Here is a 21,411-nt window from a genome sequence, read left to right as displayed (position 1 = left end):
GGAGCTGCGGCAGGAGCGGGGCTGCCATGGGCAGGCAGCAGACAGGCCTGAACCGAAGCCCTGCGCCTGCCCTGCTCTTGGCTCCGTGCTGGCTCCTTGGAAGCGCTGCAGAGGGAGGATGGTGTTGGCTGGGCTTGTCCCTCTGTCAGTGCCTGGGCTTATCCCTCTGCCAATTCCTGGGGCTGTCCCTCTGTCACTTTCAGGGATTGTCCCTCTGTCAATTCCTGGGGTTGTCCCTCTGTCAATTCCTGGGGTTATCCCTCTGTCAGTTCCTGGGATTGTCCCTCTGTCAATTCCTGGAGTTGCCCCTCTGTCACTTTCAGGAGCAACATTGTTTTGATACAGGAGGAGAAATCCACCATCACCTTGGTTTGTTGGAGCTCTGGCTCTTTGCCCGGATAATAAAGTGAAATTAATTTCAGGGGCTATTTAAACATCGGTTATGACACCTCCTGGACAGTTCTTTTCAGAGCTGGGCTGTATTTGCCTGCCCTGACGGCTATTTTGTGTCTGCAAGTGCTCAATGCCACGATTTAACCTGCACTTGAGGTGTTCTGTGCTGCTGTTCTCCCCATCATAAACCTGAACCCTGCCGAGAGAAACACAGTCATGGGTTCGGGTGCTTTGAGAGCAGGAGACTGACCCCTCTGAGTGGAGATTGCTCCTGGAAAAGGAGGGATCTAGCTCCAAGTTGCTTTCCTGTTCCTGTTTCCAGACTCCCTCCTTGGGTCAAGGTTTCTTCTCAGTGGTGCTGACTCTGAAGTTTGCAAAATACCAAAGCAGAGACCATCTTTCGTGTGGGGATAGTTGATTTTGTCCGAAGAATGGCAGAATATGCAGATAAATTTTGCCTGGAAATTGTGTTCCACGTTTACAGGGCCAAGGCTGGATTTTGAACGTTGGCTTTGGGTGATGGAAGGGGATACTAAGCTTGGAAAGCTTTGCTTTACAGCAGTGTACACTCATTCCTGCTGGCCTGGAGTGACCAAGGGTGGCTTGTGGGCTCCAGGAAGCGGCTTTCTGCTGGGATAGTGAGGTGCTGGGGGCTCTGGAGCAGCGGGTTTGACCTGCAGCACTTTCCCTGCATGGAGGAGATCCAGTCCCTGTCCCTCTGAACTCTGGGGGCTCCCCGAGCCTGGGGAAATACCTGTGCTGGAACAACTGCCATCTGTTCGGCTGAGCTGGGATAGCTTGGAGCTGAAACTTGACCTGGAAGCTTTCTCAACTCCGAGGTCAGGTTTCCTTTCAAATCCCAGCCTCTGGAGAGGAGTGGGAGTGAATGGATTGGATTCTGCTTGCAGACCCTGAGCACTGCAGGTTCAGTACTTTTCCTTTGCTGACAGAAAGTTGCTGTTGGCTCTGGGAGAGGAGTGGGGAAGGAGAAAGGAACTGCTCGGTTCGGGCTCTGGGGCTCATGAGGTTAGAGGAGAGGTGTTGATGTAAATGCATTGGAAAGGGCAAATCCTTATGGGGAAACGATTTTGACTGGCAGCAGAAATACAAAATAATGCTACTGCGAGCTTGTCTTCATCACAGTTGCACTTTTAACACTTCGACTTAATGGAAACAACTTGGAAGCGAGTAAAACCTTGGCAAAATGATCCCATTTAGGGATCTGAAAGAATTCTTTGATCACGAAACGCAGGCGCAGCCCAGTTGCTGCCTGTGCTGGCAGCCCCTTCCTGAGGTGATCCTGCTCTCCCAGCAGTAGCTGCGTAAGAGAACCGGGCATTTCAAATATAGCCACCAAATCCCTGCACAAACTTGACCCCATGTCACATTCTCTTAGAGAAAAGCGGGTTTGCTCGTCACAGCCCCTCCTTGGGAACCGCGCTCCTCCACCGTCTCAGACGGGATTCCATTGTGAGTGTCTGTGTGAGCTTGGAAATAGATGTACCCCGTGATTTGGGGCCTTTTCCAGAAGGTGAAATTAGTGATGGTGTGGGCTGGTGTCCATTGCTGAGGCTGGAATTAGAGGTGGTCTGTGGATGTGTGTTGGATCCTGTTTTCCTTTCCAACAGACATTTACCAGGTCAAGTGGACTTTGACATGACAGCTCGAGATAACAGCCGGAGCATTTCTGGCTTGTGTCCCTTTTTCCCTAAAAAGAGAAGTGGAGGGTGCCTGGTGTGATCTTAAAGGACTGGGATTTTCCTGGCCCTTGGAAAGTTGAGCACTGCATTTATTTAGAGAGAGGAGCAGAGCACCCGGCCCTGCTGGGCTGGCACGTTCTGCTGACACCAAACATTGCAGTTTACATAGAACTGCATTTCAGGAGCTGAATGTGGGTCAGCAGTGCTGGGGACACTGAGGAAGGGGAATGTTAATCATCCCAAAGGGCAGGAGGCCTGTATTCATAATTGTCTCTGCTGGAGCCGATGGAATAGAAGGGAACAGTCGGCAATTTCCGTATTAACCAAGGCAGCAATTTACATTCAGTCCCTGCCCATGCAAAGTTGGGTTCTTGTGCTCTGTCAGAGCTGCTCTGATGGCAGGAGCTGGAGCCAATGCTCTGACCAGGATGAACTGGGCACCTGGGGGATATCTTGCTGCATCCCTCCTTCTGTCCCCCTTCCTTTTTGTTTCTCCTCATCTTTTACAAGAAACCCTTGTTTCTGTGCTAAAAATCTTGAGAGTGACCTGCTGAATGAATTGTTTTCCACAGAATTTCCATTTATAAATCATCTAAGTGACTTCATTAGAATTCCAGCTCTGCTCAGGCACTGGGGTTGTTTTTAATGCCACATTTTTTCACAAGGTCTGGTCAGGGAATGTTCATGAGTGTGCCAAGGAGCACATACCTTATGTTCCTGTACCCTTTGGATGTTGTGTTTGAGCCTTCAGGAACTGGTGGGGGTGAGGAGGACAGAGAGGGATGCTGGGCACTGCTGAGAGCTCTCTGCTGTCCTGGTTCCATCCCTTCCATCAGCTCCAGGGGACTGGAGGCACAGCTGGAGCACGGAGCAGTGCGTACCTGCCGTGGCTGCACTGCTCATGGAGTGTTTCACTGGGAGATGGGAGTCACTTCCATCTTTCTCTTGGGGTGGAATTGACAGTCCTGGGAGAACACAGCCCTTAGACCAGCACAGGCACAACTGCAGGCTAGAATTGAGCTGATTTTTTTCTAGGTTTTTAAGGAGCTAAGCCTTTTCTGGAGAACGGGAGGCAGCTCTGCCCTCATTGGGAGAGGACATTCCCTTCCCTGGGAGAACAGGCTTAGTTTCTGTGGTTTGTCTTTGGGCGAGCTGGAGTCATCAGTGGAACACATTTTTCACCAGAGTTCTTGGAGGTGGGCACTGTGGCTCTGGAAACCAGGATGAAAAGCGGGCTGGCAGACTTTGTGGAGAGTTGGGCTTGGCTCTGGGGGCGCTCAGGCTTGGTTTGGGACACTCTGGTCTCCGAGGACTTGCCTGGATTTCTCTCCTCAGATGCAAAGCGCTCTCAGCCCAGAGGCTGGAAAGGTCTTGGTGCTGCTGTGTCCTGCTCCTGCCGTGCCGTGGTGAGGCACGTGGCTCTGGGCTGACTGAGGGCTGCTCCTGCAGCCAGTGTGCCTGTGATGAGCCCCTGACTCATCAGCCTCGTGTCAGATGGGATTGTTCAATACCAGCACCGCACGTTTTGTAATGACCCACGCCCGGTCACCTTTCCTCAGTCGTTTTCTTTTGCACTGCTTGGTGGTGCTGCACCTGTCCTGCTTCTTGTTTCTCCTGGCCATGAGGAAAGCTGATGGCTGTGGATGGCTAATTCCTCAGGCAGCGTTATCCTGCTGCTCACTGAGTCTTTGTTCTCCTCGCTTGTGTGCTGCAGGAGAGTTGTATTTTAGTTCTCATTTGGTGGAGAGATTTAGCAAAAGCCTAAAAGCTAGAAATGAACTTTGGCTAAGCAGAGTTGCCACGGTGGGGATAAGAGGGAATATTTTCTAAAACCTCAGAGAGCCATTGCCTGTATCAACTGTGGGCTGAAGCACTGACATTTTATGTTTCATTACAATGTTTTTCTTGCTATAGCAAATAACATTTGATTACCAAGCTGTTAATGCCAGAGCGTGGTTGAATCGGAGAGCAGGCTGCTAACAGGTAGAAACAGGAGAGGCAGCTGTCAGTGGGCAGGGTGAGCTAGGGGTCCTGTGGCATGTCCTGAGCCTTTCTGGGCAGGGAGAATATTCTAAGAGAGCCAGAATAATTAATACCTGCTTCTCAGCTGTGTGCCTCTTAGCTTATTTCAGGGGTGAGGTGAGTAGAACTTCTATACCTCTTCAACCTGGCTGCTTCCCACCTCCTGTCTGGAGTCCCTTTCTCCAAATATTTGCTGTAGCGGAGCTTTGGGGCAATCAACACCTGATGAACGAGGTGGTGGCACCTTTGGGCAGGTACAGAGGCTGCCCCTGAGAGGAAAAGCCACTGACAGGAGGAGGAAGGGCTGTGACAGACAGGGATGGGTGTCTCTTTTCCAGGAGGGTCTCACAGAGGTTTGGTGAATGCTGCAGGGGACTAATGAGGGTTTCTAGAAGCTGTCTCCTCATTTGTGTTTGGGGGAGGAATTACGTGAGAGGGAAATAAGGAGATGGCACTGTGTTGCTGGGAGACTGGGCTCCTTGGGTATTAGACATTTTCACGGAGAAGCAGCTGTAAGCTCCTTTTTCCCATGTCCTGTCTCTGGTCCTGTATCAGCCCTGTGCAGTGGCTGAACAGGGCGCTGCCCTTCTTGTCCTCCCCAAGACGATTGCATAACAACTCTGTGCTTTTACCCATGAAAGTAACGCTTTGGGAAGTTGCTCCTGCATTGCCAGCAGAGTAGAATTCACAGTTTGTGGTGGAAGTTCTCCCTGGCTGAAAAGATTCTCATGAGAGTTGTGACTTCCCTGTGTGATCATGGTGGGTCTCATGCATCAGCAAGATGTTGCATTTAGCTGAACCTACATGGGCAAAGGTTGAACTGGCTTGGAGCTTGCACAGGTTTAAAGAGAGCAATTTGGAGATTCTCTAGTTAAGCCATTGTATTCATTTAATGCATTCAGGGCCTTTCTGCTGATCCCAGGCCAGGGGTTTAATATGCTGTGTTAACACTTAAATGAAGAAACCACTGAAGGCTGATTCATTGTTAGTCATTATGTGTCTTTTTCTAGTAATTCTGACCCCAAGTCTCTCTAGTTGAGGCTAAACCTCGCCCTCTCTGCTAAATGGCCATCAAAAGGGTTCCATGAAAAGGGAATTATGTGGCTTCAGCCAAGTTTCAAAGTAGTCGAATCATGCTATCCCACACAAACAAACTCCCACAGCCAGTGGAACTGACACGTTGAGCTCAAAAATAGCCCAGCGTGTGTGGGGGGAGCCGAGCTGAGCTCTGCTCTGCACATCAGAGGATGGGCAGGAGATCCTGGGACAGCACAGCAGCAGAACTGGATCTCACTGGAGCCTGGTGGACCTGGCTGGGTGTCATCTTGAAGCATTGGTCCTCTCAGAGCGTGTGGTCTGATCCCAGAGAAATGTTGCTGATGCTTCTGGTTTATTCTCTGCATCCAGTGTTGGGGACAATTTCCAGCTGGGGCAGCTGCAGCTCGGAAGAACTGTAGGAAGGAGGTGGTCCTTGTGCAGTGCAGGTGTGACTCCAGCATCCCTCTGTGCAAGATGTGGAACTTCTCGAGGTGGGGAGATGGGCTTAGGCCAGCGCTTTGTGGCTATAACTCGGTGGCAAGAGTGCAGATGCTCTTCTTGGAAGTGCTTTGGCCATGGAAGGTTTGAAATGAAGGTGTAAATGTGAGTATTGTCTCGTGCCCCTCAGCTGCAGCGTGTGCAGGAGTGGCTGCCTGTGCAGCTGGGTTTGTGACGGCTGTCAGAGGCGAATGCAGCGCTGGGAAACCTCCCCGTGGGATTTGGGAGCTGCGGTTCCTGAGAACCTGTGTGAAGGAGCGGGTGAGCGAGGTGGGGACGCAGATGCTGAAAGCAGACGTGCTCTGGCACGGTGCAGGGCGCAGCAGCCGTGCTTTGCCTGGCCTGGGATGGCAGCGCTGGGGTCGGCGTGTCCGGAGGGTGACGGAGCGCTGCCCGCAGCAGGTCAGCTGAGCCACGGAGAGACAGCGGCCGTGTCTTCCCAGGGGCTGGAGTGGGAGCTCACCAGCTTCCCAAACGCTGCCTGACTGGGGCCTGCTGCAGGAGTGACCTGGTGTGCTGAGCTACCGCCGTGGTTTGCAGCTGGCTGCAGGGGCTGGCCTGAGCGCTGCTCTTGTGCAATGCAGGAGATGGCTGCTCCCGACAGCCCAGCTGGGTGTTGCCACTGGAGTTCGGGATCTCCTCCACGTTTGCCACTCTCCTGTACGGCTTGGCTCTGCCTTCAGCTCCTTAAAGCGTCGGCTGCAGTTATAGGACATTAATTATAGTCCATTTGGAAGATGGTTTAGAAGAAAAGGAGTCTGTGGGGTATCAGCGTGCGACTGCGGGCCCGGAGCTGGAGGCCAGCGTGGTTTGACAGGGAGCCAGGCCCAGGACGACTGTCAGAGCTCCATTAGCTGAGCGCACGCCTCGGCACTACTGGGAATACAGAGAATGCGGGGCCGCGGCAGCAGATTAAAGTGTTTCAATTAAAGTCTGGATTTGGAGGCTGTGTGCGTCTGCTGCCTTTCAGCAAGCAGATGGATGTTTCTTGTCTCCTTCCAACAACTTTTAAAATGTGGTTGGTCCTGTTGGAAGGAGTTCTGAATGAGAGGGACGCAGCGAGGTGTTTTCAAGGCTGGGAAAGTGTGCGTGGATTTCTGCAGCAGAAGGGGAGACACATTTTTTCCAGGTTTTTCCTTACCTACACAAGTCAGTCTCAGCTTGTCCTGGCTCTTTGGCTGTCTTGGGCTTTCAGCTGTGCCTTTTCCTGCGTAACCTCTGTCCTGTGCAGAGTATTAACTGCAGGAATACCATTGGAATGTGTATGGAGGATAGCAGGGATGGGTGTGTGACAGACACATGGCCATCGCAATGTGGGCACAAGGGGAATTCTTAAGAGTGGGATCTGCTGTCATGTAACCTGGAGTGTCTCTGAATTTTTTGGCTCATCAGGTACTTCAGGTGTGTTTCTGGCCCCTCTCAGGGGACAGTATCTTTGGAGCCCAGAGGATTCTTGCTGTTGGGTGAAGGCAGCTGCATTGAAGCCGATGCCTAAAAACTAATTGTGGCATTTCACAACATGAGGTGTTCCTAATGGAAGGAGTCCGTTTATGAGCCGTGTGTCATTGTGTGTGATCAGATAACACGCTGAATTGCAGCACTGAGCCTAGCTGGAGCTGGTTCCTGTGTGTGGAATGGAAGGACACAGGCTGTTCAGGTGTCGTGCTGCTCCTGCAGGCTCGCAGCAGTCTGGAGCGGTGCTGATGCTCAGGGTACCCTTGCCAGGTAGGCAGAGCCAGTTAGATTCTGCAGTACAGTCTTCAGTGACAGTGAAGAAATTAGGGGAAAAAATTACTCTTGTCACATGTATGTCTAAATTCTTAAAGATGTTTGTGCCCCTTTCAGCTGAAATAATTAGTGCTACAGGAAAGGGTTTGCTTTTGTCAGTCACTGTGACAGTGTGATCGTGTCTCTGCGTGCCCTAAATTTTCAGTTAAGCTCACAGCACTGGCAGCAACCAAAGATGAAAAGTATTAGTCTTGGTACTTAGTCCTTCCTCTCTGGATGTGCTTGTAGGAAATCCTTGGGCTGTAATCTTGCAAGTGGCTCTGTCAAGGTTATCAGCCTGGCTGGAGTGCCGCTGACAGACGGGCTCCGGGCAGCCTGCACCGCTCTTCCCGGCTCCCACCGAGCCTCCGCTGCTGCCGGGAATTGTCCCGGCCTCTCCCTGCCTTGGACAGAGAAAGGATCATGTGCTGGATGATTGATGGCAGGTTTCTCGTTCCCAGGTGGCCGGCAGACAATGGTGCTCTTTTGCGGGAAGCTCCTGCTGGAGCCCGTGTCCTCTGCAGCCCGAGGCTGCGGCAGCTGGGGCTGCTTTCAGCAGTTTTGGAGGTCGGAGGACTCCCCCAGCAAACTGATTATGATACAGCTTAGCTCATGCTCTATTTCTTTGCACATGTAGATGTGCCATTAATGAAATGGAGCTGCTCCCCAGCAGCCATGGAGGAGCATGTTCTCAGCTCTACAAAGCCCATCTATGTTCTCCCATCTCTCTGGCACAGTGAGGGGGTTGTCAGCCGTACAGCAACTGTTTGTTTTCAAGCACAATCTCATTGGAAACCAATAAAAATCATTCTGATTCATTCTCTGTACAAGGATTTTAATACTTGGCTTCCACAGAGGCTGTTTTTCGCCTGAGCTGCTCTGGGAAGTGTAAGATTAAAAAAATATCCAAAGACTTTTCCTTTCTGCTGGTTAATTCAGCTGGTTTATGTTAGGAACAAAGTGCAGAGTTGGTGGAGAAGGAAATCACGGTTGCTCCCTCCCCCTTGCAGCAGCGTGGGTGTAGTGTGCCCACTACCCTGGCAGAGCTGAGGTACACGGGGAAACCTGTGCTTAGTCAGAACAAAATATTCATGTGTTTTTCATCCAAGCTGAGACTCCCATTACACAGTAAAATGACAAGTGAAGGCTGACTATAGGTATTTTCCCACTCAGTGGGCGCTTGTGCAGTTTCTGAGTCATCAGCTGACAGTGTGGGCCTCAGTCTCTGCTTTTCCTCATGTGTGTGTGCTGCTGGTCCCAGTTTGGTTCCACAGACACAACTGGATCCTTGTTTTCACTTACCATTGACACAGTTGGGAATGAACTCAGTCCCTTCATGCGAACCCAGAGGAAAATGTGGTGGTTTGGTGACTGCAGTCTGGGATTTGAAATGCACCACCTTCTTTTAAGGTAAGGTGGGATACAGCCTCTAATTACGAGGTCACTGAATTGTCTAGTTCCTTTTTGAGTGATGGTCAAATCCCTTGATCTTTTGTAGGGCTTAAAGGCAGAGGGGTTTATGGTATTTAGGAGGTGTTACTAAAGTTGCCTGGAACAGTGCTGTTGGCAGTGACCAGCACGTGGCTGGATCTGCTCCCTGTTCCTGGGGGTGTCGGGGTTCCCTGTTGCTGTGCCATGGCAGTGAGGGGCAGAGCAGCAGTGGCTCTAGTGCAGCAGGAAATTAGTGGGAAAACTAAACGTGTCAGAGCTTTCACCATGGCAACAAAGCCCGGCTGGCTCACAGCGCAGCAAGACAAAAGCGGGTCAGGTCTGCACACAAGGTGGGAGCCTTCTCCAGGCTGAGTGTCTCCAAAGCTGCCCCTTTTCCTGGGGAAAGGGCTGGTAAGGTGACCAACGTCAGGATTTGGAGCTGGGGATTAGAAGTGTGCTCCACTGATCTCATTCTTATGTCAGCAAAGCACCTGACTTAGGAAGTGCCCACAGCCCCAAGGCTGCAGGAGCTCAAGGAGCATTTGGACAACGCTCTCAGGAATATTGGGGGATTCCTGGGGTTGTCCTGTGCAGGGCCAGGAGTTGGACTTCATGGGTCCCTTCTGACTCAGGATACTCTATGATTCTGTGCTTTTTGCAGTGGATGGGAATGTTTTCTAAATGCCATACAGTCACTCAGATTGTTTCCCTTTCCCTGGAACTGTTTGTAAATAATAGAGGTTGTAAGTCTGCCTTGTGTGACATGCCCAGACATAGTTGCTTAATTCCTCGTCTCTTTCTCTTGGATTGGTGAGCAGCCCAGAGGCTGCACGAGCACTAAGTCACGTTCTGATGGCACACCATCAGTTTGCTTATCTGTCTTCTCATCCATGCATTCCAGCGTTTTCAGCTCTTGGGTGAGGTCAGCACAGAAAGGGTTGAGAGCACTGACATTGCCAGCGACAGTGGAAGGGCTGTGTGTGCTCTGTCCCCCTGACAGTGTCTCTCAGTGTGGGTTTGCCATCCCCAGCCAGGCTCAGCAGCGATGAACGATGCTCCTGCCATGCTGCTGCTCAGGAGTTGTTTTCCTCATAATTGAGCGGGATATTAAAAGGTTTATGGTTTACAGTTACAGGCGTTGCTCCGGCTGGAGGAACGTCGAAATCGATACGGCAATTACTGCCCGGCTCGTCACGGGTTGTGACTCTCACATGCTTGGGGAGACAAAAGTGGAAGTGGCTGGAGGAGTGCCACCAGCGGGGTGGCCACAGGCTCGCCTCCAAGCCAGGGCTGGGGTGCTGGGCAGCATTCCTGAGCCGGGGACAGGGTGCTGGGCAGGCACCCAGCACCTGCCTGCCCCGAGCCCCTTGGAGGCACACAAGGAGCTCACAATTGGACTGTCAGTTTTGCAGAGCACAAATATTAAAAGAAATAAAAAAAACAACTTCAGAAGTGCTCTAAGAGTGAGAGTATTTGATACAATTTTCTTGTTCTTGTCATCTTCTCTTTGGATTTGTCATCCAGGCTGGGAGCACAACTAGAAGAGGGCGATGGCAGCAGTGACCAGGCCTGGGTGGCCCTGGTCGGGAAGCGCCGCTTCCTGCCGGATTTGCATCCCAAGCCCTAAGTCAGCACTTCGGGGCTGTGTGTGGTAGGGTGCCCTGGCTTGTTGGAGTGAGTCATCATTCAAATAGTCACCAGAGCAAACGTGCTTGTCCAAACAAGAGCAGCTCTGCTCCGTCTGAGGTGAGCAGCAGAATGCCTCTTGTTTTCCCACCTGCAGGTCTCCAGAGTCCCAAACCTTGCGCAGTGCCGTGTGGTAGCACCGCCTTCCCCGCTGCCTGGAACAAAGCTTGCTTCCTGTGCTCCCAGGTCAGATCCTATCTCCTCACAGGGAGCCGTGCTTTGGGCCTGGCAGATGTTTTCCTCGCCGGGTCCCAGAACAAAGAATGCTCTGCACAGTCTGTCCTGGTGCCTCCTGCCCCTCACTGGTGCAAACCTCAGCCGTGCATCCGAGTGTCGGGACTCAGTGCTAGGATGGATGCTCTAGTGGTTTTGTTAGAATAGGAGTATCAACTCCTAGTTAAAATGGTGATTAAGATAGCTTTTTGGTTTTTTCTAGGCTTTTTTTTTTCCTTATATGTCTTTGAAGATCTCGAACATCAATTCCAGTCCTCTGTTTGCTTCGATCCTTTGGTTTCAGGGGAGGCTGTGAGCGGCTCTGCAGGAATGGCATGTGTCACAGGAGCTTTGTTTGAGTTCTCAGAGCCCTGTGCTCCTAATTCAGGGCTGGACTAAGAAATGTTTATGATGTGTGACTTGAGTGAGTCATCTGGAGTTGGAGGCAGCTGTCAGCCACGGCGACCTGCACAGCCCAGCCCATGTGCACTACACCTGGCTGGGGTTATCCCAAGCTGGGCAGCTCAGCAGGCTCCTTCTGCCTCACACAAACCATTAAAGCCGTGTGAGAAAAGCACTGTCACCTCAGCTGTGCTCTGCCTCCTGCCCTGCTCCTACCTTGTCATCTTTGGAGGGATTCCTCCCCCAGATGCCCTCCCAAAGGCCAGGAAGAGAGCTGTGCCCTGCAGAAAGGTGCAGATCGGCTCCTGCTGGCACGGTCCTGCTGCTCTGGCCCTGGCAGCATCCATTTCGGGTGACAACACTGAGCTCCCAGTGTGGGAATCCTTCTGTGGAGTTCATTTTCCTCATTGTTGGCAAATTGTGAGCCAAATGTGTACACAGTTTAGAGCAACAACTTCCTATTGACAGTGCTTTCAGAGGAGCTGTTGTTTATAATGTGAGGGGTTTCCAGCTTTGTTTTTCTCTCTCTCCAGTGCAGAGTAAACTCTTGGAATTAAATGTTTCATTTTTCGACTGCTTGATAATAGTTGTTGGATTCTGCTGCTGTTGGTGAAACCCAGAGAGGGGGAAGGCTGAGCTCTGTATTTTGGATGTTTCTAGGTCTACATGCAGTGGAAGTCCTCAGCAGATGGATGGGATCTGGGTAACAAAAGGTGATGGGAAACACAGATGTCCAGCTGACACTGCACCTCAGCTCTGTGTGCTATCAGTAGAAAGGTCTGGACACAGGCTCTGTCTGTGTTGTAGCTGGAAGAGAAATGGGAGCAAGAGGAAGAAAAGCAGAAGAACAGGTGTATCCCTGCAGTTTGGTCTGTGTGTGTTCAGCACCGAGGGCCTGAGCAGTGCTGCAGTGCTGTCCCATGTGCTCAGACTCACTGCTCAGCTTCTTAATCCAGGTACTGCAAGGGCATTGCCAAAAGCTTTGAGGGAAATGAAGGAGTTGGGATCCATTTAGCTCCTATCAAGCTGATGTGTACAAAGTACCTTTTCCTGCCATTGCCCAGCCAGTTCCATCTGGGTGAGCAGGGCGAGTTCCTCTCTCTGCACGGCTGGGCTTCGCGCCAGGGTGTTCCATCTCACACACACGTATGAGAATGTTGTAAAAACATAAATCCCTAAGCCTCTCCTGGTGATATTACTGTCATTACTCTGCTAGGAGTTTTCAGAAGTTAGGGTTTAAGTGGTTCCTTGATTTCTGTCCTCTCCTATGTCTCAAACCCCTGGAATTAGTGCCAAGCGCAGTGGTTGGGAGTCAGGTTGAGTGACGCCTTCGGCAACCAGCTCAAGATCAGCAGGAGGAGATACAAGATACTCGGGTGCTGTTCGAGCTGATAGTGCCAGAGAAATATTTAGCACATAGGTGACACTTCTAATCTTTAAAGCACTTCATAAACATTGGCTAATCCCACAGTGCAGTCTTGGTTGGCAACCTATCTGTCTTCCTGGAGAGAACAAACGGCTGCAGGACTCTGGGAAGCTGCAGTGCAAGGCTGTGATAGAGCTTGAATTTCAATTGAATTTTTTAAAGTATAATTCAGGCTACAGGATCCGCTGCTTGTGTGACCTGAAGCCCATGAACTGCCTGCACTTCACTCGTACCTGGAGCAGGGATTCCCTGTTGTCCTTCACAGGACACCGGACTGAGCTGTGCAGCCAGGCAAGGGAGGATGAGGAGAGCCTTCAGTTCCCCTGATCCATTCAGCACACCCTGGGGCTTGGCCAGGCAGGTGCAGGAGGTGCTGTGTGAGTACCAGCTGAACAGGAGAGTCATGAGCAGTCAGGGTGGGAGTCCTGAAAAAAAATCCTGTAGCAAAACGCTGTTGTACAGCTGCGTTTTGCTGTGAGGGGAGAACCTGAATGACTTCTGCTCTTCAAGAACTTGACCTTTTCCTTCAGCATCCTGTTCTCGTGGGAAGAGCAAATCCATGAGCGGGGAAGGTCAGTGCTTCTGTGGTCTTCTGCAGCCATGTCCTCAGTGGCAGATGAGCACTGTACCCTGTGGGTGAGTGAAAGGGAGCTGGGGAAGGGCACTTGGTGTGATACCAGGTGAGGCATCTCCTCGAGCCTTGGGGCAACCCTGACTCCAGTTCTGAGTGCCCAGATCCTCAAGCTACCGGTTGAGGAGGGAGGAGAGGCTCTGCCTCTCATGTTGAAACCGGGGCACTGTGTAGGAAGGAACGTAAGATTTGTATCATCAAAGGGCTGAAAGCAAGAGGGAACATGATTTTGTAGCCTAGTGATGAGGGAACTCCCCTGGGAGGGGATAGGGATCAGCTTCCATCTGTGCTCCAGGGACTGTTTATGTATTTTGTGTTGAGAATTGCTGGATGAAGCACATCTCGAGCAGCAGTGAGTTACTGAGGAATAACTGGGGCTGTGCTGGGCTGCTGCCCGTGCCTCACCACCACTGGGGTTCTGCACTCACCCTGGCTCTTTTAGCCTGTTTTTAGGACAGGGACCTAACAGCTGGGTTACCAGAACTTGGAGAAATAATAGACCTCATCCCACAGCCACAGGAGTACTACCAGTCTTCTACAAGGAAACTAAAGTGTGTTTGTTTGACCTCCTTCAGACCCCTGAAGGTGTAAAGATAATGCAGTGTGTGTAACAGCTTGGACCAGAAGATGGTGGTTATCAGGAGCTACAAGGTGACGAAAACCAGTGTTGTTTAGATCTGGTGATTAAGAGCCTTCCTTTCACTTCTGATTTACTACTTGAGTATCTAAATTGCTTAATGAGAGGGAGTAATATGGAAAACTAGCAAGGTAGGAAGCCTGGCTTCCAGTAAAGCTTAAACCACAAGGAGTTTATCAGAACCTGGTGGGGGGCAGTCCTGCTGTGTATTAATAAAGAAACCAAAAGGGGTGTCTTCGCTTCACAGCTTAGAAGACAGAATTTGTTTTTCAATTTTTTCAGGCCTTGGTTCATAAAAGATGGTAAAAGGCAGCCAGGTGAGGTGTACAGAACTAACTGCTCGCTTGCTACCGGGAGTAGGAGCTACAAGGGCGTTGCTGCACCAAACAAGCCTGGTCCTGTAGCATTTTGTTTAGATAAAAGATACAGAGAACCCCGGGCAGTAACCTGCAGTTATTTCCAAGTGCTTGTGAGTTAATGAGCCGGTTCTGCGGGGCTGCCGGGTCAGGCAGCACAGCTGGGAAGGTGCTGGGGCAGGGAATGGTGTGACCCTGGTGCCAGGAGAGGCTCACACCATTCCCTGCCTCAGGGTTTGGGGTAAATGAGTGCTGATCTCTGCAGACTTTCTCTGCAGGATCAATAGGAATGATAGAATTCCCCGTGAGCTGGCAGTGGGTGCGGAAGTTGTTTTGATTAGCTGCATCACCCTCGTGTGTGCAGGATGAGTGTTTTCCTCACAAACACCAGTCACCCCGTCAGGAGACTATCAGCTCGTGTGGAAGAGGAAGGGTCTGAGCTTTATATAATCTGTTGGCTCAAAGACTTTTCAGAAACAAATCTTGCAACTGAGCTAGAGGCTAATGACAGCAATATGTCTGCTGGCAGCCAGCAGTGATTCAGAATAGCTTTGGATCTATCCATATGCTCTTTTCCTTGCGTTACTTCTCAGCAGAGCCGAGTGCAGTTGAGGAGGGGTTTGAGGAGGGTGTGTGGCATGGGAGAGATTCCAGCTTTCCTCCTGTCAGGGTGAATCCACTGCCTGTCTCCCAGATTTCCAGAGGAATGGGCTGTGTGAGGGAGTCATCTGCCTGTGTGCTGTTACCTCTTACATGATAACATGTCATGGCCTTGTAAATAAACCCCTACCTAGTGAAGAATGGGCTGTATTTAGAATTGCTGGGGTGCTTCATCTCTGTAAATTAATGTAGTTAAGCAGCCACTGCAAAAGCTCTGATCTGTGCCTGGATGCTCTTTTGGAGTGCGGCTTTAGGAGCTCAGAGAAGCCTGTGTGTAATGCAGGGTTCCTGCTGGTTTCAACCAAGACTTGTGAGTCCCACCATTCCATCAATGTCTTGGGATGCTGTGACAGTGGGGTAGAGCTCCTGTCACCCACTCAGAGCTGCAGTGGGGAGGAGGTGGCCCTGCTGCACAAAGACTCCTTACTTTAGGGGTGGTTTAGGTCTTGCTTTCTGCTTTTTATGGCTCTGACCTGGTGGTTTTGTACTGCAGCTGATAGGTTACTGATGCTGCTCATCCTCCTTCCTGCACACCTCTGCAGGGATGTGCAGCCGAGGCAGGGATGAGTAATACCTTTGGAAGAAGTGTTACCCTAACCTTTTATTCTGGATGCGTACATTGAACACTCCAATCTCTACATTTTCCATTGCATTGGATGACTGTACATTCCTATCAAATGATTCATTGGATTAACATAACTTTTCTACAAAGCAAATTATCTCCTCAGACCCTCAGAGCTGAAGGGATCTTTAGCAGATGCACTGTTGGATGCTCCATGTGTGCCTTCCCCAGCCCAGCGCTGTGTACACACAGGCTGGAGTGTGAGGCTGTCCTTTCTCTCCCCCTACAAGTGCACTTGGTTCCCTCACATTCCATTTCAGTGACGTTGGCAAGCTTTTTTTTCTTTCTTTTTCCCCAGAGGGACTGAGCAGAGCTGTTTACCCTCAGCTCTCCTCAGAGAGCAGCACTGATGAACACGAGGGGGAAGGACAGGAGAGCACGGGCAGAGGATTGCAGTGGGAGCAGTTGATCCTCACCTGCTCAGGTGCTGTGCTGTTAGAGCTCACTCTGCTAACAGCTGCTCTGCAGCTCTGCCTGGGCTTTCAGACTGCTTTGGCATTGAGCTGTGGGGCTGTGCTCGGGGCTCAGTAGCTGCCTGTGCCCGTTTGTGGTGCAGTGCCATCCCTGCAGCGCCTGCTGGTTCCATCCCTGGAGAGCTGCTCCTTGGAGAGTTGCAGGCTGCAAAGCTGGTGCCCAGAAACGAGGCGTGTTCAGTGTGAGAAGCACATGTTCGGTGTGAGCAGCACAGCTCAGCCTCACAGCTGCCACAGTCACAGCCTGGGTGGCTGTGGAGATGAGTGGATCCCAGAAGGTTTGCAGGGAGATAATTCCAGGCTGTTCCTCAAGACTTGCCGATGTGGGCTCGATTTTTCTCTTGGTTGTTGTGAAAGTGCCCTCGGTGTGCACCTTGCCTCAGTGTCACCTGTCCTGCTCGTGAGCAGCTGTGTCCTGCTCCTCCTGCAGCACCGTGCCTGCTCCCAGGCTGCTTTCCAGGGCTGTTGATCCGGGCGCTGCTGAGCTGCAGTCCTGGACGAGTTGCTCCTGAGCAGTAAGCTGGGAATGATTTCAGCTGGGCAGTGCTGGAATGCTCTGTGCCCATGGGGAGTTGTGCACTGTGAACCATTGGGGTGTTACGTGTGCAGTGACCTCGTGTCCTGCTTTTCTGGTGACACTCAGTCCCTTGATGTCCCCTGGCTCTGGTCACCTCTGCAGCCATTGAGCTGTTTGGCTCCACCACCCCTGTGAGCTGGCTCTGCAGCTGTATTCACCTGTGTTGGGGTGTGAAACCATTGTTTAAACTCTTATCTACTCCTAATGTGACTTTTTTTTATATGTAAGCATTTCCAAGTTGTCAGTCGTGCTGGAATGATGGCCCTGTGTTTTGCAGCTCCCCGGGATACACAGGCTGTGTGATCTGAGGGTGCAGCTAATGACTTTATAGCAGCTTTTATAGTTTGACCTCGGAGCCTGCTGGTTGTGTCTGGGAATGAGCAGAGGAATGTGGTGCATAGAAGCTGTGGCTTGTAGGAAATATGTTTTTGTGGAGCCTTGCTGATGGCAGTGACTTGTTCCCCAGCAGCCTTGTGGGCTCTTTACAAGGTGATCTTATTGCTCCTGGACCATTATAGTTATCTCAGATATCACATTTATTGTCTACCACATTCTGCAACCAGGGGAAAATTCTTGTTTTTCCTCAGGCAGCTGTTGCATTTATGGAATTTTTGGTACGTGCTAGAATAGAAACTCATTTTCATTTTGTACCTGAATCATAGAAAGTCAGGCTAACACGACAGAGCTCGTTGCTGCAGAGACAAAAGTTCTCCTGCACCACACAAACCTGTGGCTGTGCTGGCTCCACTCAACTCTTCCCTCTCCTCACTAGCCCAGCTTGGCCCAGCTGTAACTGCACAGAGCAGACACCCTCGTTGAGGATGATTTTCCTGGAAAAGTGACAGCACATGCTGTGGTTTGGGGAGCAGCACCCCCTCACCCAGCTGGGCTGAGCAGGAACAAGACTCTGCATGTTCCACACAGGCTGTGGAGAGCAGTCCTGGCCTGAGCACGCTCTGAACAAAGTAAAAAGCAATCCTTGGGCATGCAGGATCTCCTCTCTCCTGGTGGTTGATGTCTTCCTGCATCCTGGTGCTGGGATTGAGCTGAAATAAGCTGATCTGGTTGCTGGCACCGAGAGCACCCATCAGTTAGTGTGGCCAGTCCTGCAGCTGGTAAATAAGCCTTTGTTTTCCTCTGCATTTGAAGAGAGAAAAAATACTAATCAGCCTGGTGAGACAGCACCTTTAATTTCTTTCTGCCATCGCTGGAATTAATAGAAATCTCATTTATCTCCTTCTGGTGATATATGTCCCTGGAGAGCAAGGTCATGGCAAATGATAGAAATGAATGAATAGGGGAGATGGGAAATATGATCTGAAATTCCTGCAGGCTCACTCATCTCGCACCCTCCGTGTGTCAGGGGAGCCTGGATTTACGTCACTGTGCCTTACATAAGGATCTATAATGTGATAGCTCCCGAGGTTGTGTGGGTCTTGGGAGGCTCCTGTGTAATTGGTTCAGTATGTGCTCAGCATGCAAGGCTTGCTGCTCAGGAACCTTTATCCAGCCCTAAGGTCTTTTTTTCCCCTATAACATCACTATTTTCTTTGGTGTTTCGGCTGTTGCAGGTGTCTTAAATCATTAAAAATGCTTAAGGGGGAAAGAATACAGTTAAGGTGTAAATCAGCTCTCTAAAGCTGAGCACTCGATATTTCATGGAATCCCAGAATCACTGAGGTTGGAAAAGACCTCCAGAATTATTGAGTCCAAGCTGTACTGGATCCCCAGCCCAGAGCTCTGAGTGCCACGTCCAGTCCTTCCTTGGACACCTCCCTGGGCATCCCTGCCAAGGTTTGAACCCCTTTCCATGGGGAAATTCCTGCTGCTGTCCACCCTGAGCTCCCCTGGCCCAGCCTGAGGCCTGAGCTCTCCTCCTGTCCCTGTTCCCTGGCAGCAGATCCCAAATCCCCCCGGCTGTCCCCTCCTGCCAGGGACTTGTGCAGAGCCAGAAATTCCCCCTGAGCTCCTTTTCTCCAGGCTGAGCCCCTTCCCAGCTCCCTGAGCCATTCCTGGGGCTCCAAACCCTTCCCAGCTCTGTTCCCTTCCCTGGACACGAAAGCAAGTAAATAATTTGGGTAAATGTTGATACCAAGCGTGAATAAGCAAGGCAGTGTTTTTGGATTGCTGCACTTTTCCATGTTTTCTTGTACAGCTGCAATAAATCCCTTGCCCAGGAGTGGCTGTTAAATCAACTTCCACCTCTCCTACTCCAGGCACTCCAGATGCGCTCTGGACGTGCCCTGACCAGTGTGCATGTCCCCAGATAAGCAGAATTGCAGATGAAGACTCGATGCAGAAGGTCTGTGCTTGATCCCTGGCAGGTCCCAAGGCACACTCTGTGTTTTCCCTGCGGGGCTGGGAGCGAGCAGGCGCTGCTGGGCCTGACATTTGTGTAGTGGTCTTGTGATAGTCCCTGTTTAGAAGGCAGGCAGCTTGTTTTACTGGGCATGTCACCTGAGAGCTGTACAGTATGAGCTGCTGGCTGCAGTCCCCTCTGACTGTACAGCCCAGGCCTTTAAAGCACCCGAGCTCTGGGGCTGTGTAAAAATCCGTGTGTGAAAAACCCGCCCTGCACCAGCCTTGTGTTCACAGGGATGGAGCAGCCTCGCTCCATCACCCTTAGGATAAAAAAGAGTCACTTCAGGTTGTGTCTGGACTTTGGATTTCATTGTGGTTCTGTGTGGATGTGCAGAAAGAACAAGAACTGCTTTCTAAGTGACACTGATGTACTGGAGCATGTCTGGAGAAAGGCAGTGGAGCTGGCGCAGGGTCTGGAGCTTCAGGAGCAGGGGAGGCTCAGCCTGGAGAAAGGGAGGCTCAAGGGGGAATTTCTGCCTCTGCACAACTCCCTGATTGGAGGGGACAGCCAGGTGGGGGTCAGGCTCTGCTCCCAGGGAACAGGGACAGGAGGAGAGAAAACAGCCCCAAGTTGTGCCAAGATATTAAGGAAAATTTCTTCACTGAAAGCATTGTCCAGCCCTGGAACAGGGCAGTGGTGGAGTCCCCATCTCTGGAGGTGTTTTACAGCCATGTAGGTGTTGCCCTTGGGGACATGGGTTGTCACTGGACAGATCATAGAGGGCTTTTCCAGCCTAGACAATTCCACAATTCCAAGGCAGCAGGACAGACTGACACCTTTATTTGCTGAGGCAGGGGTGGTGGTGGTCTGTTCACACACAGCACCTTTCTGGGCTGCCATTTCCAGTTAAGAGTTCTTAAGACAAAGTCCTGTAAGGGAAATGAAGCCCTGCCTTGGCAGCCCTTCTGTCTGATCTTTGGTAAGTGCAGATGTGCATCTTGGAACAATTTACTCCTGGTTGTGTTTAGGGCTACCAGAGTGACTGTTTATTCCCACATATGGAGCATGGTTTCAGGAGGTAATTTAAACAAATGGAGCGCCACTTCCAATTTTTCAGGCTTCTAGTTTAGGAGCCAAAATTGTTCTCCTGGCTCCAGCTTGCCCACCCTGGCTGTATCAGTTCCCACATGGCCTGCCAAGTTTGCAGAGAACTATCTATGGTCCCTTTTCCCTTCTGAGGAGGCAAAATGTCCCTGGGCTGAGAGTTTTGTTGGGACACGGAGCAGGGCAGGGGTGGGCAGGCTCTGGGCAAGCCCTGGTGGTCAGGAAAGCTCTGCCTGGGACTGCCCCGTGCTGCTCCTGAAGTCCCAGGGGTTTTGTGAGCCCCTTTGCCTGTGTGGGGGTTAACAGGAGCCGTGGTGTGCTCGGAAGCACTGCGCTCCTGGCTCCCACTGGATGCTGCCAAGCAGTGTTGGTTCCTGCTGCTGCCCTTTGGGAAGGGTAGTCTGGGATCAGAGTGTGCCATGGGCTGTGTGGACAAGGAGGACACACCTCTGTTTTGTGGCTGTTGGCCCTGGAGAGTTACCTTAATACGTAGTTCTTTTGCTGTTCCATGGCTCTCACTGGACTGTTAGGTCCAGGCTAAGTGAAATGATTTAGTAGCACATCAGCTTGTGCTTGTGAAAGTAAATATTTTTGTTCTGCTGAAAGCAAATGGAAACGTGTGGTCAGTATCCTGGTGCATTAAGTCCTGACCTGCTGCTTGGAAGAAGTAGGAAATCCTGTGATGAGGGAAAAGCGATGTATTTTGAGCTTGGTGGGTGTGTGTGGAGGGGAGCAGTGCTGGCCAGAGGCGCTGGTGCATTCCCAGAGCTGCACAGCAGTTCCCCAGGGGCCCATCTCCTGTGTGCTGCTGTTACTCAGAGGTCCTGGGAGCTGGGAGTGCTCACTGCCTGACCTGGGCTTTGTACGTGTGGAGCTTCCCAAAATTCAGACACGCCAAGCTGTGTGCCGCAGAGTCGGTTTAAGACCCCCAAACGGATCTGTAGGTTGGCTGTATTTGTTTGGTTTTTGTTTTCTTGCAGTTTCTGCACATATAAAAGAGGCTTTGTTCTCCGTGGGCCCTGAATTTCCCATGTACAAGGAGAGGCATTGAGAGAATTCCAGGCTGCGGCTTTGCTTCCACGTGCCCCTGCTGCATTTACCTGTATTTAGTGCGTGTCTCTGACTCAGTGTTTACTCTCCAGTATTTAAACATTCCCTAGAAATTAAATCTTTTAAGAACATTATTCTTCACACCAAGTGCTTGTAGAAGCCCAGTTGTGCAATGCCTACGCTCATGTATTGGCTGCTGTCTTACTCCCTCGGAACAGGATTTATGGTGGCAAAGCAAAGCAGCAGCCACAATTAGAATTTGGGTACTACAGAGCTGAAGTGCTTTCAAAATAGCAGTGTCTGTGCTCCAAAAATACTCCATTGTCCCCTGCTTTGAGAGCTGGTGACAGCCATGGTTACTTGTCACACGTGAGGGCCGTGTTGGTGCCGAGGGCAGGATCTCCCTCCGAGGTCTCCAGGCAC

General features: G+C 51.1%; 1 protein-coding gene across 7 annotated transcripts in view; it reads left to right on the top strand.

Annotated features, from left to right (window-relative positions):
• SIK3 (SIK family kinase 3) overlaps nt 1-21,411 on the top strand; it is a 67,590-nt gene that overhangs the window by 681 nt on the left and 45,498 nt on the right. The gene's annotated exons all lie outside the window — the stretch shown is intronic.

Source organism: Parus major, chromosome 24, assembly GCF_001522545.3.
Source record: "Parus major isolate Abel chromosome 24, Parus_major1.1, whole genome shotgun sequence".
Taxonomy (NCBI): Eukaryota; Metazoa; Chordata; class Aves; order Passeriformes; family Paridae; genus Parus; species Parus major.
The sequence above is the reverse complement of the archived record's forward strand: the minus strand, read 5'-3'. Positions and strand labels throughout refer to the sequence as shown.